The 19,433-nt window shown below is 42.8% G+C and overlaps 1 long non-coding RNA gene across 1 annotated transcript; it reads right to left on the bottom strand.

Moving 5' to 3' along the window:
• Positions 1–3,883: 3,883 nt before the first annotated feature.
• LOC119334172 lies at positions 3,884–5,862 on the bottom strand. The gene is made up of 2 exons (XR_005161242.1): positions 5,050–5,862; positions 3,884–4,776 (listed from the first exon to the last, which is right to left on the bottom strand). It is a non-coding gene; the product is annotated as an uncharacterized LOC119334172 (long non-coding RNA).
• Positions 5,863–19,433: the final 13,571 nt, after the last annotated feature.

Genomic DNA, 19,433 nt, shown 5'->3' on the forward strand with positions numbered 1-19,433 from the left:
ACTGAGTACCGCAGCATTGTGGGTGGACTGCAGTACTTGCTCATTACTCGACCAAACATATCATTTGCAGTTAACCGTGTGTGCCAGTATCTTCATGCACCACGTGATTCTCACTGGTCAGCTGTTAAGCGTATCTTACGCTATGTTCGTCACACTGGTTCATATGGTCTCCATCTTCAGCCAGCACGTTCTGGACTGATCTCAGCATTTTCTGATGCCGATTGGGCTGGTAGTCCTGATGATCGGCGATCCACGGGGGGACATGCTGTGTTCTTTGGGCCTAACTTGATCGCCTGGCAAGCTCGCAAGCAAGCTACGGTGTCTCGGGGTAGTACCGAAGCTGAGTACAAAGCTGTTGCTAATGCCACAGCTGAGATCATGTGGGTGCAGTCGTTGCTTCGAGAGTTGAAGGTCTCCCCAACTCAGCCGCCTGTTCTTTGGTGTGATAACATCGGTGCCACATACCTTTCATCCAATCCAGTATTTCATGCCCGAACGAAGCACATCGAAGTCGACTATCATTTTGTGAGGGAACGTGTTGCTCAAAAGCTCCTTCAGATTAAGTTTGTTTCTTCTAAGGATCAGATTGCTGATATTTTCACTAAACCCTTGCCCTTGCCTTCTTTTGAAGGATGTCGTCGCAATCTTAACCTTCTGAGTGTTTCAGGACATAGTTAAGATTGAGGAAGGGTGTTAGACTAAGTATATATTAGATATACGTGTTGTAACATAACCTGTATTTGTACGGTTCCCTCTTATAAATATATGACAGCCGTACCCACCAAGGGTATCGAGCATTGTTCCAAACCCTATTTTGTCTAACAAATAGAGCCTCTCTGATTTTCCAATTCTTCCTTGTGGCAACACCATAAATGAGCGGAGCAATGTCTTTGGCCTTTCTCCCATGCACCCAAGGAGCATCCCAAAAAGGTGTGCGGGCACCATTGCCAACAGTGATGGTGGAGAAGGCGCAAAAAAGATCATAGTCCTTGTCATCGCACGGGTTCCCCAAACCGACCCACATCTTGGACGGCTCCTTCCACTCAAACCAAAGCCAACGCAGCCTTAGTGCCCTCGCAAATTTTTCCGTGTTGAGTACGCCAAGGCCCCCAAACTCGGAAGGCCTACACACGATATCCCAGTTCACCTTGCATTTTGCACCGGTTGCCTTATCCGATCCTGCCCAAAGGAAGGCCCTCTGAAGCTTTGTGAGCTGTCGTAGAGTGCCCGTCGGCACAATGAGTGGGGTGAGGAAGTAGACCGCCAAGGAGGAGAGCACGGACTTGACCAAGGCCGCCCTCCCAATGGCGGTAATATTTTGGCCGTCCCAGACGCCTAGCTTTGCCGCCGCCTTGTCCAAGAGGAACTGGAAGTCCACTGTTTTGAGTTGCCAAACAGATAAGGGCAGGCCCAAGTATTTGATGGGGAAGGAAGCAGCCACAGCAGGTAAGCTTTGGGTGACGTGCGGCAGGTTGATGTTCCCGCATCGGATTGGGACGACCGAACTCTTCAGGAAGTTTGTGCACAGACCAATGACGTTCCCAAATAAGCGCAAGATGTTGAAGAGGTTGTCGACGTCGCTTTTGATTGGGGCCAAGAAGACAACAGCATCATCGGCGTAGAGGGAGGTGCGCAGCGCCACACCTCGGCCACGGATTTTGTGCAATAGCCCTTTCCGAGTGGCGACCTCAAGCAGCTTCTGGAGAGGGTCGATCGCGAGGACGAAGAGAAGCGGAGACAGAGGGCCGCCTTGCCGAAGGCCACAACCATGGACGATTGGCTCACCAGCAACCCCATTCAGCAGGATGCGCGAGGAGGAGGAGCATAGCAGGGCGGCGACCCAATTCCGAAAGATGCTAGGGCGGCGACCCAACCTCCTTAATTCTCATGCAGAAAGAATGTGCATGAAAGAGGCGAAGATAAATCATGTATGGTAATTCTAGCCAAAACATAATTCAAAAAGATACAATGAGATTAGGCAAGGTTTAACAATCTGAAATAGTTGTGGATAGGCCAGTGAGCCTCTGTAGTTTATAAGTAACAGTGGGTGGTCAGAGAAATTCTCGAAGTAATGTACACAACCAGGCTATCATTTTAGCTGTGACCAAATACAGTACACAGCCAGGCTATCATTTTACCTATGACCTTCCAGAAGTACTATGAAAGACATGTGGTTTACTTCTAACTCAGTCTGAAATATTCAAGCAACATAAACACGCGAGGAGTTTGGATCATATTACAAACAGTGGAAATCAAGAAATATAAATCTAGTATTTAGGACAAACAAAAAATCTAATAATAAAGAAAATTCAAATTACTTGCTAGTTCATAGCCCTGGGAACCTCCCCTTGGCGATCCCTCCGACCATCTGATGCCTTCGGCGTATCCTTCAAGCCCACGCCACGTCTTTTGAAACACTGATCCAACTATAGTTTGTCGCGCCGATGAAAACCATGGACTTGAGTGTGGTTTGAAGATGACTCTTATCGAGATTGCTTACATGAGAGAAGATAAGTTGCATATTGTGTTAAGAAAAGAGATGAGGAATATCAAGAACACTGCTTTATTTTTTACCAGCATAGAGAAACCATGGATTTCAACTTCGATTTGAAGAAAATAATATTGTAATTTGGTTGCAACAGAAAGATAAATTCAAAAAGCAAGAAAACTATCAGGAGGCAAATCAATTCCTTACCTGTAGAAGTTAGGACTCGTGAGAAACTATCAATGACAAAAGAAACATAAGCGACCATATTGGAATTGGCAGTACCTAAACCCATTTAATGATTTGAGATAAAGATGTGTAAGTTTTCTCACAGAATTTTTTGTTCTATGCTAATGAAGATTCCAGATTACTATTTAATGAAGTAGATGTAGAGGCATGCGTGAATATTTTGCTGCACATAATGGGACTACATAAATCTACTGTTTTTTAGAACAGATTTATCCTTATGTAGAAGCCCTTGCAAGAAACATGAAAATCACTGTGAGGGCATTCAGAAAGTGTACCTGAAAATTCTTTAGCATATTTTCTGTAAGTGGAAACTATGCTATCTGAATACTGTAACTGCAAAGGAAGGATCACACATATTATTAAAAAACAATGATAATATGGATTACATGGCTAGAAATGCAGGAAAATTTAATATGTATGTTTTGTATTAAAAAGATCATCTATGTAGATCTGTTTCCAAATACAACAAACAAACCATAAACAGAAACATGTGTAACTCAATAATCCATACATGAAGCTATTTTCTTGCACAACCAACAATACTTAAATCTGACAAATCTACCAACAAAATATTATACGCTATAAGATATGATTCTTATTCCTGGACAAAAGAAATGTTTGTTGTACATGCAGATAATCTGAAAGTTAGCACATATTGGAAGAAAAACGTACAATCTTGAAATCCTTTACATAGGAAAACGTCTATAAAGCTTCTATAAACATCAAAAAGATTTGGCTGACAGTGGTTGATTTCTATATGTACACAACTCTGCTAGTTGGCAGCAAATGCCACGCAGATTATCTCAGCTGGTTGGTTCTCCTTCACTCCCTATAATTCATAGTCTGGTAAGAGTTGTGACGTGAAAAATGTACAAAACCCAAAAAAAAATTGTCTTGATGAGACATTACGAATAAAGCGAAAATATTGGCGGCTCTCCGATGAGTTCATCAAGAAGGAGAAGAGAGGAGGGATTTAATGATATGTGGCCCGGCATGCCCAGCCGCTACATCACAATCTTGTAAAAACCTTCTAGTCATATGTGATATTCTGAATAGTGGATACTTAATAATCGTATATAATTATATGATAATCTAGCATATATGATAGTCATATATACATATGCAATAAAACTTCTTGATTCCAAAGTCAATTTTATATCTTGAGTTTCAAACACTGTCTAGGTTTTTTTTTTTTTGAGAAAACGCAAAAGAGTTTGCGTTTCATTTCATTGAATGTCTAGGTTGTTATTGGATGTAAATCAATTATCTACGACTTATGTTTAAGCCTGAAATGATCCTATAAAAATCTTCTGCACATATTTCTCTCATCAACTGATGATGCGGACGATATCATTGCTGACATTTTTAAACAGTTCTAGCACTGTTGGAAACACATTCTTTCAAGGCACAATGAGCAATGCTAAGAGAAATAGAGAATACAATCAACCTAGTAATCTAAGGTCTACACAGTTTACATGAAGAAAGGCATCTTAATATATAGGTTTCTTACATTTGACATAGTAAACGCAAATTTATCATAGAAAACAAAATGAATCAAAAGGCTAATTCTGTGAAATTATATTTTAAAAATAACACAGAAGGAAACAACTAATTGAATTGTTTTCAATCATTTATATACATAATATCATTACCTTGCAACAAATTCTACTAAATCTGAAGTATTCCATTGCAATGTTTACAATAGTTCTCGAATCTGCAGTAAATTGTACTAATTCACACTATCTTTAATTATTTCAGTTCTTTGCATGTGGATGATATGTATGTCCTGCTATCTTTCCAATCCGTGATGAAAGCATAGTTACAAAAGGATGCTTAGTTACTTACCCAACAACTCGACTAATTCAGCTCAATTGAGCTCCGTGAAGAACACCTTGTGGTTACCCTTAGCAGATGTATAATATAATTGTCTAGCGTAGAAGGCGACGCGGCTGCCGGAGACATGCAGCTCACAGTTGTCGCCGCACCCACCACCTGCCTGCTGCCACCGTGTGTGTGCCTCTTGCTGTCTGCCCGCAGGAACCCTACAACACAACTTAATTAGAGTTGGCGATGTATCAGACACTTGCTGTTCTGTGAGGGCTCACGTTTGTTTGTAGGAACTTTTCTCAAACATCAAAATCGCTCAGCCTCATGTAAACATCAAAATGTGAGCTTCTTGTCCAGTATTAGACTTTTTAATGGAAAAACATTTGCTCTACATTACACACAACAGATACGCCGATTTATGTGATTTTGATGATGAATTTACTGTAGAACTGTTGAATAGAGCAGGGAATTTCAGAATATGGCATTACCTGCCTGCGTAGAGGGAGTGTTGTTCATCCACTTCGCAGCCTCGCCGACGGTGACAACCGCTCAACCTGTTTCAAACTGTCTCCATCTTCCAACTGACCAACACTCAATTCTTATGAAAAATCATGGTGCTTGGTGAAACTGAGGGGATTTAAATATTGAGGAGCAAAGCATCCAGGGAGGCTGGGATTGGATCATGTGGTTGTTTAAGATGATGATTGTGCATTGATTTGAATTCTGGAACTGAAGAGATTCAATCCTTGGAAGAAGGGGATCAAGGAGAGGACAAATTAGATTGTGATCTATATTTTTTGAGAACTGCAGCCTCTAGGGATACGACTTTGGACATGGTGACAGAAGCGAGGAGTTGCTTCGCCTGAGCTCCTCCTCCCCTTGTGGCCTCTCTCCTCTGCAGCCGTCTAAGGCGCCGCCGCTTCCTGTGCGCCTCGCCGACTTCCCATCTGCTCGTCGCACCTCGGCTCTGCAGCCGTCCATGGCATCGCCGCCTCCTGTGTACGGTGTACCTCGTCGGCCATGGAGATTCTCCACATCCAGTAGAGCCTCCTTTAGTCGCCGCCTCTCGAGTTTCCTCGGCTGCACCACGACGTCTCCCCAACCACTGCCTCTGCGTCGCAGCACCAACAGCCCCGATCCAACCACCTCCCCTGCTCCACCTCACAAATGCTCTTGCGATGCAAACTTTTCTAAATCAAAGGAACACATGGAGATTGGATAGCAGCATGGATAGAAAGTTGAGATCTAGTAGCCCGGTAGTCTCTAGGGCATGGAGAAGCGGCAGAGAAATTGTGAGGTGGAGGAGGAAGATGGGCTAATTTCTGATTTAGTACTATGGGAATTGGCCAGAACTGGTCGAGGATTGTACGGATTAATCGCCGCCGTTATAATTTGATTGCATCAGATAAACGATTCTTAATTTCTAATCACATCAAATAAACGGCTCTTATTTTCTAATTAACGTGAGAATTATTAGGGAGTCTGTAGTTAGGCCCCGTTCGTAATCTCTCTGCTCCTCCACTCCGCGGAGTTGGTGGAGCTCGGTCTTCGCAGCTCCGTTAAAGTGAGGTCCGCTCCGGGAGCAGAGTTAAGAGAGCGGAGAGGAACCGAACGCTCCCTTAGTATAGGTATAGATAGATGAAGGAAGGGAATATTAGATTTCAATTTTCATTAAAGAAAGACATGGAGCACTTTCCAAGAAAGAAAGTCAGATTACCTTATGAATCTATCATGCGAGCTATTCCCTCCGTTTTAAAATAGATGACTCAATTTTGTACTAAAGTTAATACAAAATTGAGTCATCTATTTTGGAACGGAGAGAGTACTTATGAATTTAGTGCCAAAGATGGCACTACTTAGATTTATCTTCGCTTTTATGTCTAGCTAGGGGCATTAAACGATAGCGCTAGTTGGGAGGCAACCCAATTTTCTTTTTATTTTTTGTTTTTGTTCATGTTTAGTAATAAATCTTACATCTATCTTCTGTTTAGATGTGTTTTTATCTTTTAATTAGTGTTTGTGCTAAGTAGAACCTATAGGATAACCTATGATGATAGTTGATTTGATTCTGCTGAAAAATAGAAACTTTGCGCGTACGAATTTAGTTTTGTTAAATCACAGAAACGTGCTTTTGCGTTGATTCTTTTTTATACTGATCAATAGACAAATTTTCCATGACTTCCTATTTTGGTAGGATTTTTTAAGTTCCAGAAGTTTGCGTTAGTTACAGATTGCTACAGACTATTTTATTTTTGACAATTTTTGTTTTTCATGTGTTGTTTGCTTATTTTGATGCATCTATGGCTAGTAAATAGTTTATAAACCATAGAGAAGTTGGAATACAGTAGGTTTAACACCAAAATAAATAAAGAATGAGTTCATTATAGTACCTTATGTGGTGGTTTTGTTTTCTTTCACTAACGGAGCTTATAAGATTTCCTGTTGAGTTTTGTGTTGTGAAGTTTTTAAGTTTTGGTTAAAGCTTTTATGGACTATGGAATAAGGAGTGGCAAGAGCCTAAGCTTGGGGATGCCCAGGAAGGCATCCCCTCTTTCGTCTTCGTTCATTGGTAACTTTACTTGGAGCTATATTTTTATTCGCCACATGATATGTGTTTTGCTTGAAGCGTCGTGTATTATATTAGTCTTTGTTTTTTAGTTTGCCACAATCATCCTTACTGTACACATCTTTTGGGAGAAGCCCACTTAATTAGAATTTGCTAGAATACTCTATGTGCTTCACTTATATCTTTTGAGCTTGATAGTTTTTGCTCTAGTGCTTCACTTATATCTTTTAGAGCACGGCGGTAGATTAATTTTGAAGAAATTGCTAGTCTCTCCTGCTTCACTTATATCTTTTTGAGAGTATTTTAGAACAACATGGGATTTGCTATGGTTACAAATTTGGTCCTAGAATGATGAGCATCCAAGTTGGGTATAATAAAAACTATCATAGGAAGTGAATTGGATGATATGATCAATTTGATGCTTGATAATTTTTTAAGATATGGAGGTAGTGATATTAGAGTCATGCTAGTTGAGGTATTATGAAAAATACTTGTGTTGAGGTTTGTGATTCCCGTAGCATGCACGTATGGTGAACCGCTTTGTGATTAAGTTGGAGCACAATTTTATTTATTGAGTGTCTTCCTTATGAGTGGCGGTCGGGGACGAGCGATGGTCTTTTCCTACCAATCTATCCCCGTAGGAGCATGCGCGTAGTGCTTTTGTTTTTGATGACTTCTAGATTTTTGCAACAAGTACATGAGTTCTTTTGACTAATGTTGAGTCCATGGATTATAGGCACATCACCCTTCCACCATTGCTAGCCTCTCTTGTGCCGCGCAACTTTCACCGGTACCATACACCCACTATATACCTTCCTCAAAACAGCCACCATACCTACCTATTATGGCATTTTCATAGCCATTCCGAGATATATTGCCATGCAACTTTCCACCGTTCCGTTCATATGACACGCATTACTTTTGTCATATTGCTTTTTACATGATCATGTAGTTGACATTGTATTTATGGCAAGGCCACCTTCATAATTTTCATACATGTCGCTCTTGATTCATTGTATATCCCGGTACACCGCCGGAGGCATTCATATAGAGTCATATCTTGTTCTATCTTTGAGTTGTAATTCTTGAGTTATAAATCCATAAAAGTGTGATGATCTTCATTATTAGAGCATTGTCCTAGTGAGGAAAGGATGATGAAGACTATGATTCCCCCACAAGTCGGGATGAGACTTCGGACTTTATAAAAAGAAAAAGAAAAAAAAGCCAAAAAGAAAAAAAGAAGGCCAAAGAAAAAAAAAGAAAAAAAAAGAAAAAAAAGAGAAAAGAAAGAAAAAAATAAAATGAGAGAAAAAGAGAGAAGGGACAATGCTACTATCTCTTTTTCCACACTTGTGCTTCAAAGTAGCACCATGATTTTCATGATAAAGAGTCTCATATGTTGTCACTTTCATATACTAGTGGGAATTTTTTATTATAGAACTTGGCTTGTATATTCCAATGACGGGCTTCCTCAAAATGCCCTAGGTATTCGTGAGCAAGCAAGTTGGATGCACACCCACTTAGTTTCTTTTGTTGAGCTTTCATATATTTATAGCTCTAGTGCGTCCGTTGCATGGCAATCCCTACTCACTCACATTGATATCTATTAATGGGCATCTCCATAGCCCGTTGATACGCCTAGTTGATGTGAGACTATCTTCTCCTTTTTGTCTTCTCCACAACCACCATTCTATTCCACATATAGTGCTATGTCCATGGCTCACGCTCATGTATTGCGTGAAGTTTGAGATTATTAAAGTATGAAACAATTGATTGGCTTGTGATCGAGGTTATGCATGATTAAATACTTTGTGTGATGAAGATAGAGCAACAGTCAGACTATATGATTTTGTAGGGATAACTTTCTTTGGACATGTTATTTTGAGAAGACATGATTACTTTGATTAGTATGCTTGAAGTATCACCATTTTCATGTTAATATGAACTTTTATCTTGTATCATTTGGATCTGAACATTCATGCCACAATAAAGAAAATTACATTGAGAATTATGCTAGGTAGCATTCCACATCAAAATTTCCTTTTTTATCATTTACCTACTTGAGGACGAGCATGAATTAAGCTTGGGGATGCTTGATACGTCTCCAATGTATCTATAATTTTTTATTGTTCCAAGCTATTACATTACCCCTTTTGGATGTTTATGGGCTTCATTTTACACATTTTATATCATTTTTGGGACTAACCTACTAACCGGAAGCCCAGCCCGTATTGCTGTTTTTTTTGCCTATTTCGGTATTTCGAAGAAAAGAAATATCAAATGGAGTCCAAATGGAATGAAACCTTCGGGAGCGTGATTTTTGGAACGAACGTGATCCAGAGGACTTGGAATGCAAGTCAAGAAGCAGCCGAGGCGGCCACGAGAGGGTAGGGCGCCCCCCCCTATAAGGCGCGCCCCCTGTCTCGTGGGCCCCTCAGGCAGCCACCGACGTACTTCTTCCTCCTATATAAGCCTGCGTACCCCGAAAACATCCAGGGAGCCAACAAAACACAATTTCCACCACCGTAACCTTCTGTATCCGCGAGATCCCAATTTGGAGCCTTCGCCGGCGCTCTGCCGGAGGGGGAATCGACCACGGAGGGCTTCTACATCAACACCATAGCCCCTCCGATGAGTTGTGAGTAGTTTACCACAGACCTTCGGGTCCATAGTTATTAGCTAGATGGTTTCTTCTTTCTTTTTGGATCTCAATACAATGTTCTTCCCCTCTCTTGTGGAGATCCATTCGATGTAAACTCTTTTTGCGGTGTGTTTGTCGAGATCTGGTGAATTATGGGTTTATGATCTAGTTTATATATGAGAAATATTTGAATCTCCTCTGAATTCTTTTATGTATGATTGAGTTATCTTTGCAAGTCTCTTCGAATTATCAGTTTGGTTTGGCCTACTAGATTGATCTTTCTTGCCATGGGAGAAGTGCTTAGCTTTGCGTTCAATCTTGCGGAGTCCTTACCCAGTGACAGCAGGGGTTGCAAGGCACATATTGTATTATTGCCGTCGGGGATAAAAAGATGGGGTTTATATCATATTGCATGAGTTTATCCCTCTACATCATGTCATCTTGCTTAATGTGTTAATCTGTTCTTATGAACTTAATACACTAGATGCAGGCAGGAGTCGGTCGATGTGTGGAGTAATAGTAGTAGATGCAGGCAGGAGTCGGTCTACTTGTTGCGGACGTGATGCCTATATACATGATCATGCCTAGATAATCTCATAATCATTCGCTTTTCTATCAATTGCTCGACAGTAATTTGTTCACCCACCGTAATACTTATGCTATCTTGAGAGAAGCCACTAGTGAAACCTATGGCCCCCGGGTCTATCTCTTATCATATCTCCAATCTACTTTTATTTGCATCTTTACTTTTTGCATCTATATTATAAAATACCAAAAATATATTTATCTTATCATACTATCTCTATTAGATCTCACTTTCGCAAGTGGCCGTGAAGGGATTGACAACCCCTTTATTGCGTTGGTTGCGAGTTCTTTGTTTTTTGTGTAGGTGCGTGGGACTTTTGAGGAGCCTCCTACTGGATTGATACCTAGGTTCTCAAAAACCGAGGGAAATACTTACGCTACTATTGCTGCATCACCCTTTACTCTTCAAGGAGAACCAACGCAAGCTCAAGACGTAGCACTATACATATAGCTAACTAGGTCGTTATAACTCATTTTTCCCCACGCGTCGATCGATCTACCTCATTAGTTATGTCTCTCTCTTCCTCCGACAAACAACAATTGATCTACCGATCTAGTTAGGTTTGCTTACCAAACACATGGTTCCCCTTCATCATCCATGCATGCGTCCGGACACATCTATCACGCACACACACACACACACACACAGAAACACATCCCCACTCTTATTGATAATATTGCAGTTCTACCCTCAGCTTGTCTAGTAGGCCTCTCCCACCATCTTCGAGAAGAAACTCCATCACCCATCTAGCACTCTACCCCTCTCCCTCCCTCTCTCTCCTCTCTCTCTCTCTCTCTCTGTCCCAACCTATTTCCCGTCCTTCACTTAGTTGTGGATGTCGACCGATCTCCCTCAAGACATAGCTAGGTCTCTCCTTCTCAACACATAAACGAGTCATTCTACCTCTCCAGTTAGGTCTCTGCCTCCCCCCCCCCCACACACACACACTGATACATCGAGCGCTCTAGTCATGTCTCCCTGCCGCACACAAACTTGCCATGTGCCCTCTGACGTTCCGGTAGGTCAGTTGCCCTATATCTTTGACTTGCACACACACAATTTCGATGGCTCTCTTCATCGATCTCGCACCCACCCACTTGATCCTCTCTTCGACTCTATCAATATCTATGACCCCTCCCTCTCTTCTCGTCGATCGCCCCCTCTATATATGATATAGATAGGCCTCTATTTCACACACATAGCATGTGTCAAATTTTTGTTTAAGATATCATCGACACATATTCCCACAAATACATTCATGAAATCACACACACCCCAACAAAAAACACTCACGAACGCACATGCCATCTGTCTAGGTTTGTATCTCTCTCACACACACCCACATAGGTGGGGGACATGCACGAAGAGAAGAGGCGCATGCATGGCGCACGTACTCCTATGTCTTTCCCAACCACACCCGCGCGAGTACATGATGGAGCTCATTTCTGTATGAAAGGGTAGCCCACGTGGTAATTTGACGCGTGTACTGGTTGTCCACTTGATGGAGGATTGTCTACCACATGTGAACAAACAAATTGTGATTTGATGCGTTATGTTAAAAAAAGAGGCAAACTATGTGGGGCCTACCTTAGAGGCAAGGCTCTACACACTAGAGATGCTCTGTACGTATTACTTTTGATGTGTCCCGTCAACTTGCAGAATGAGGAGAAGCTTGCTTAGTACGCCGTCTCCCCCGCCCACGGGCGCGGTGGCTCGCGGGATGAGGTGAAGCTTGCTTACTATGCCTTACGCCCGCTCCCACGCCCACGCGCGTGGTGGCTCGCAGGACGAGGATAAAATTTTACTACTCCCTCTGTTTACTCCTCGTCCCTACCTTGGTTAGAGAGATTATCATATTGTTTGAAATATATGTCCTTTAGTAGATTTCAATATGAACTACTAGTACATACTCCAAACACTGATGTATATAGACGTATTTTAGAGTGTAGATTCACTCATTTTGCTCCATATGCTAGTCCATATTGAAAAGGACGTAATAGTACACACTCTCCCTCGCCTCTCGACCCTCGCCCACATGGTGGACGTGCAGCAATTCATTCGGTCTAAGATAGCCAGAATGATATATACTGCAGTACCACTATTGCTCGACTTCCCGAAGAGGTGAAGAGCCAAGCGCAATGTTAATATTTTGGAGATGCCAAGCGCAAGGTTTATAGGAGAACGAGTAGTAGTAGTAGTAGTAGTAGTAGTACTAGTAGTACGTACCGATGGTACGTACTGTACGAGGAAGAAGGCAACAAGATGTATGTTTTGCGTGACAGTCTCTTCTTACAGGACGTGCTAGACCTAGTGGACCTCATTGTTGCAATGGGACTACTCCCTATCATAGATGGCACGATTCAGAGTGGTGGGCAGCGGGCATAATTCGGAGCTGCTTAGTCTTAAACTCCATGAAGAAGTCCCATCGAAAGGAATAGCCATCCTCTACACATGCTCCTATGTAAATTGAGTAAATGAGACACAAAGAGAAAGAGACAAAGTAAAAAAATCACCAGCCTTAGATCCAGCCCTGTTGTATCAGTGAATGATATTTCTACGTCGTGATTGACATGGCTATATTATTAACCATGCTACAGAGGTAGAAGCGGATTTTTATTTATTCACGAAGGTAGTAGCAGATGGATATTCAACGAGGAGTGAAATGATAGTTGCTTCCTCGGTCAAACATAGAGATGTAGGGGAATGTAGTAATTTCAAAAAATTTCCTACGCACACGCAAGATCATGGTGATGGCATAGCAACGAGAGGGGAGAGTGTTGTCTACGTACCCTCGTAGACCGTCAAGCGGAAGCGTTATGACAACGTGGTTGATGTAGTCGTACGTCTTCACGACTCGACTGATCCAAGCACCGAACATACGGCACCTCCGTGTTCAGCACACGTCCAGCTCGATGATGTCCCCCGGACTCCAATCCAGTGAAGCGTCGGGGATGAGTTTCGTCAGCACGGCGGCGTCGTGACGATGATGATGTTCTACCGGCGCAGGGCTTCGCCTAAACTCCGCGACGATATGACCGAGGTGGATTATGGTGGAGGGGGCACCGCACACTGCTAAGGAATGATCCGTAGATCAACTTGTGTGTCTATGGGGTGCTCCCTCCCCCGTATATAAAGGGGGAGAGGAGGAGGGGGCCGGCCAAGAGGGGAGGCGCGCCCTAGGGGGGCATGTTGGAAATATGCCCTAGAGGCAATAATAAATTAGTTATTATTATATTTCCTTGTTCGTGATAATCGTTTATTATCCATGCTATAATTGTATTGATAGGAAACTCAGATACATGTGTGGATACATAGACAACACCATGTCCCTAGTAAGCCTCTAGTTGACTAGCTCGTTGATCAATAGATGGTTACGGTTTCCTGACCATGGACATTGGATGTCATTGATAACGGGATCATATCATTAGGAGAATGATGTGATGGACAAGACCCAATCCTAAGCCTAGCACAAAGATTGTGTAGTTCGTATGCTAAAGCTTTTCTAATGTCAAGTATCTTTTCCTTAGACCATGAGATTGTGCAACTCCCGGATACCGTAGGAGTGCTTTGGGTGTACCAAACGTCACAACGTAACTGGGTGGCTATAAAGGTGCATTACAGGTATCTCCGAAAGTGTCTGTTGGGTTGGCACGAATCGAGACTGGGATTTGTCACTCCGTGTAAAACGGAGAGGTATCTCTGGGCCCACTCAGTAGGACATCATCATAATGTGCACAATGTGACCAAGGGGTTGATCACGGGATGATGTGTTACGAAACGAGTAAAGAGACTTGCCGGTAATGAGATTGAACAAGGTATCGGTATACCGACGATCGAATCTCGGGCAAGTAAAATACCGCTAGACAAAGGGAATTGTATACGGGATCGATTGAGTCCTTGACATCGTGGTTCATCCGATGAGATCATCGTGGAACATGTGGGAGCCAACATGGGTATCCAGATCCCGCTGTTGGTTATTGACCGGAGAACGTCTCGGTCATGTCTACATGTCTCCCGAACCCGTAGGGTCTACACACTTAAGGTTCGGTGACGCTAGGGTTATAAAGGAAGCTTGTATGTGCTTACCGAATGTTGTTTGGAGTCCCGGATGAGATCTCGGATGTCACGAGGAGTTCCGGAATGGTCCGGAGGTAAAGATTTATATATGGGAAGTCCTGTTTTGGTCACCAGAAAAGTTTCGGGGTTTATCGGTAATGTACCGGGACCACCGGAGGGGTCCGGGGGTCCACCGGGGGGGGCATGGGCCCCAGAGGCATACATGGGCCAAGTATGAGAAGTCACCAGCCCCTAGGTGTGCTAGGGCGCCTCCCACCATGGCCCATGCGCCTAGAAGGGGAGAGGGGGCAAACCCTAAGGGCAGATGGGCCCTAAGGCCCATACTCCCTGCGCCTCCCTCTCCTCCCCCCTTGTGGCCGCCACCCATAGATGGGTTTGGGGCTGCCGCCCCTCTAGGGGTGGGAACCCTAGAGGGGGCGCACCCTCCTCCCCTTCCCCTATATATATGAGGCCTAGGGGCTGCCCATAAGACATGAGAACTTCTCCTCTTGGTGCAGCCTTGCCCCTCTCCCTCCTCCTCCTCTCCCATGGTGCTTGGCAAAGCCCTGCGGGATTGCCACGCTCCTCCACCACCACCACGCCGTTGTGCTGCTGCTGGATGGAGTCTTCCTCAACCTCTCCCTCTCTCCTTGCTGGATCAAGGCATGGGAGACGTCATCGGGCTGTACGTGTGTTGAACGCGGAGGTGCCGTCCGTTCGGCACTAGGATCTCCGGTGATTTGGATCACGACGAGTACGACTCCTTCAACCCCGTTCTCATGAACTCTTCCGCTTAACGATCTACAAGGGTATGTAGATGCACTCTCCTTCCCTCGTTGCTGGCTTCTCCGTAGATAGATCTTGGTGACACGTAGGAAAATTTTGAATTATTGCTACGTTCCCCAACAGTGGCATCATGAGCTAGGTCTATTGCGTAGATTCTTTGCACGAGTAGAACACAAAGTATTTATGGGCGTTGATGTTGTTCAATATGCTTACCGTTACTAGTCCAATCTTGTTTCGACGGTATTGTGGGATGAAGCGGCCCGGACCGACCTTACACGTACTCTTACGTGAGACAGGTTCCACCGACTGACATGCACTTGGTGCATAAGGTGGCTAGTGGGTGCCAGTCTCTCCCACTTTAGTCGGAACGGATTTGATGAAAAGGGTCCTTATGAAGGGTAAATAGCAATTGGCATATCACGTTGTGGTTTTTGCGTAGGTAAGAAACGTTCTTGCTAGAAACCCATAGCAGCCACGTAAAACATGCAAACAACAATTAAAGGACGTCTAACTTGTTTTTGCAGGGTATGCTTTGTGATGTGATATGGCCAAGAAGAATGTTATGAATGATATGTGATGTATGAGATTGATCATGTTCTTATAATAGGAATCACGACTTGCATGTCGATGAGTATGACAACCGGCAGGAGCCATAGGAGTTGTTTTTATTTATTGTATGACCTGCGTGTCATTGAACAACGCCATGTAATTACTTTACTTTATTGCTAACCGGTAGCCATAGTAGTAGAAGTAATAGTTGGCGAGACAACTTCATGAAGACACGATGATGGAGATCATGATGATGGAGATCATGGTGTCATGCCGGTGACGATGATGATCATGGAGCCCCGAAGATGGAGATCAAAAGGAGCAAAATGATATTGGCCATATCATGTCACTATTTGATTGCATGTGATGTTTATCATGTTTATGCATCTTGTTTACTTAGAATGACGGTAGTAAATAAGATGATCCCTTACAACAATTTCAAGAAGTGTTCTCCCCTAACTGTGCACCGTTGCTACAGTTCGTCGCTTCTAAGCACCACATGATGATCGGGTGTGATGGATTCTTACGTTCACATACAACGTGTGTAAGACAGATTTACACATGCAATACACTTAGGGTTAACTTGACGAGCCTAGCATGTACAGACATGGCCTCGGAACACGGAGACCGAAAGGTCGAGCATGAGTCGTATAGTAGATACGATCAACATGAAGATGTTCACCGATGATGACTAGTCCGTCTCACGTGATGATCGGACACAGCCTAGTTGACTCGGATCATGTAATCACTTAGATGACCAGAGGGATGTCTATCTGAGTGGGAGTTCATAAGATGAACTTAATTATCTTGAACATAGTCAAAAGACCTTTTGCAAATTATGTCGTAAGCTCACGCTTTAGTTCCACTGTTTAGATATGTTCCTAGAGAAAATATAGTTGAAAGTTGATAGTAGCGATTATGCGATCAGTAGAAAGCTTATGTCCTTAATGCACCGCTTAGTGTGCTGAACCCCAAACGTCGTTTGTGGATGTTGCGAACATCGGACATACACGTTTTGATAACTACGTGATAGTTCAGTTAAACGGTTTAGAGTTGAGGCACCAAAGACGTTTTCGAAATGTCGCAGAACATATGAGATGTTTCAAGGGCTGAAATTGGGATTTCAGGCTCGTGCCCACGTCAAGAGGTATAAGACCTCCGACGATTTTCTTAGCCTGCAAACTAAGAGAGAAAAGCTCAATCGTTGAGCTGGTGCTCAGATTGTCTGAGTGCAACAATCACTTGGATCAAGTGGGAGTTGATCTTCCAGATGAGATAGTGATGTTTCTCCAAAGTCATTGCCGCCAAGCTGCTAGAGCTTTGTGATGAACTATAACAAATCAAGGATAGATATGATGATCCTTGAGATATTCGTGATGTTTGACACCGCGAAAGTAGAAATCAAGAAGGAGCATCAATTGTTGATGATTGGTGAAACCACTAGTTTCAAGAAGGGCAAGGGCAAGAAGGGATACTTCATGAAACGGCAAATCAGCTGCTACTCTAGTGAAGAAACCCAAGGTTGAACCCAAACCCGAGACTAAGTGCTTCTGTAATAAGGGGAATAACCACTGGAGCAGAATTACCCTAGATACTTGGTAGATGAGAAGGCTGGCAAGGTCGATAGAAGTATATTGGATATACATCATGTTAATGTGTACTTTACTAGTACTCCTAGTAGCACCAGGGTATTAGATACCGGTTCGGTTGCTAAGTGTTAGTAACTCGAAATAAAAGCTACGGAATAAAAGGAGACTAGCTAAAGGTGAGCTGACGATATGTGTTGGAAGTGTTTCCAAGTTTGATGTGATCAAACATCGCATGCTCCCTCTACCATCAAGATTAGTATTAAACCTGAATAATTGTCATTTGGTGTTTGCATTGAGCATAGACATGATTGGATTATGTCTATCGCATTACGGTTATTCATTTAAGGAGAATAATGGTTACTCTATTTATTTGAATAATACCTTCAATGGTCTTGCACCTAAAGGAATGGTTTATTGAATCTCGATCGTAGTGATACACATTTTCATGCCAAAAGATATAAGATAGTAATGATAGTACCACTTACTAGTGGCACTGCCATGTAAGTCATATTGGTATAAAACGCATGAAGAAGCTCCATGTTGATGGATCTTTGGACTCACTCGTTTTGAAAAGTTTGAGACATGCGAACCATGTCTATTGGTGTATACGCATGAAGAAACTCCATGCAGATGGATCGTTTGGACTCACTTGATTTTGAATCACTTGAGATATGCAAATCATACCACATAGGCAAGATGACTGAAAAGCCTCGGTTTCAGTAAAATAGAACAAGATAGCAACTTGTTGGAAGCAACACATTTTGATGTGTGCAGTCCAATGAGTGCTGAGGCATGCAGTGAATATCGTTATGTTCTTACTTCACAGATGATTCGAGTAGATGTTGAGTATATTTACTTGATGAAACACAAGTCTGAATTATTGAATGGTTGAAGTAATTTCAGAGTGAAGTTTAAGATCTTCGTGACAAGAGGATAGAATGTCTATGATATGATCATAGAGATGAATATCTGAGTTACGAGTTTTGGCACACAATTAAGACATTGTGGAAATTGTTTCACAATTAATACCACCTGGAACACCATAGTGTGATGGTGTGTCCGAACATCATAGTTGCACCCTATTGGATATGGTGGGTACCATGATGTCTCTTATCGAATTACCACTATCGTTCATGTGTTAGGCATTAGAGACAACCACATTCACTTTAATAGGGCACCACGTAATTCCGTTGAGATGACACCGTATGAACTATGGTTTAGAGAAACCTAAGCTGTCATTTCTTAAAAGTTTGGGGCTGCGACGCTTATGTGAAAAAGTTTTAGGTTGATAAGCTCGAACCCAAAGCGGATAAAATGCATCTTCATAGGACACCCAAAACAGTTGGGTATACCTCCTAATTCAGATCCGAAAGCAATAGGGATTGTTTCTTGAATCGGGTCCTTTCTCGAGGAAAGGTTTCTCTCGAAAGAGTTGAGTGGGAGGATGGTGGAGACTTGATATGGTTATTGAACCATCACTTCAACCAGTGTGTATCAGGGCATAGGAAGTTGTTCCTGTGGCACCTACACCAATTGAAGTGGAAGCTTATGATAGTGATCATAAAGCTTCGGATCAAATCACTGCCGTACCTCGTAGGGTGACAAGGATACGTACTACTTCAGAGTGGTACGGTAATCCTTTCTTGAAGGTCATGTTGCTAGACAACAATGAACCTACGAGCTATGGAGAAGCGATGGTGGGCCCATATTCCGACAAATGGTTAGAAGCCATGAAGTCCGAGATAGGATCCATGTATCAGAACAAAGCATGGACTTTGGTGGACTTGCCCGATGATCGGTAAGCCATTGAGATAAATGGATCTTTAAGAAGAAGACGGACGTGGATGGTAATGTCACCGTCTATGAAGCTCGACTTGTGGCGAAGAGTTTTTCACAAGTTCAAGGAGTTGACTACGATGAGATTTTCTCATCCGTAGCGATGCTTAAGTCCGTCGGATTCATGTTAGCATTAGCTGCATTTATAAAATCTGGCAGATTGATGTCAAAACGAGTTTCCTTACCAGTTTTCGTAAGGAAAGGTTGTATGTAATACAATCAGAAAGGTTTTGTCGATCCTAAGGATGCTAAAAGGTATGCTA

This window comes from Triticum dicoccoides, chromosome 1B, assembly GCF_002162155.2.
Source record: "Triticum dicoccoides isolate Atlit2015 ecotype Zavitan chromosome 1B, WEW_v2.0, whole genome shotgun sequence".
NCBI lineage: Eukaryota > Viridiplantae > Streptophyta > Magnoliopsida > Poales > Poaceae > Triticum > Triticum dicoccoides.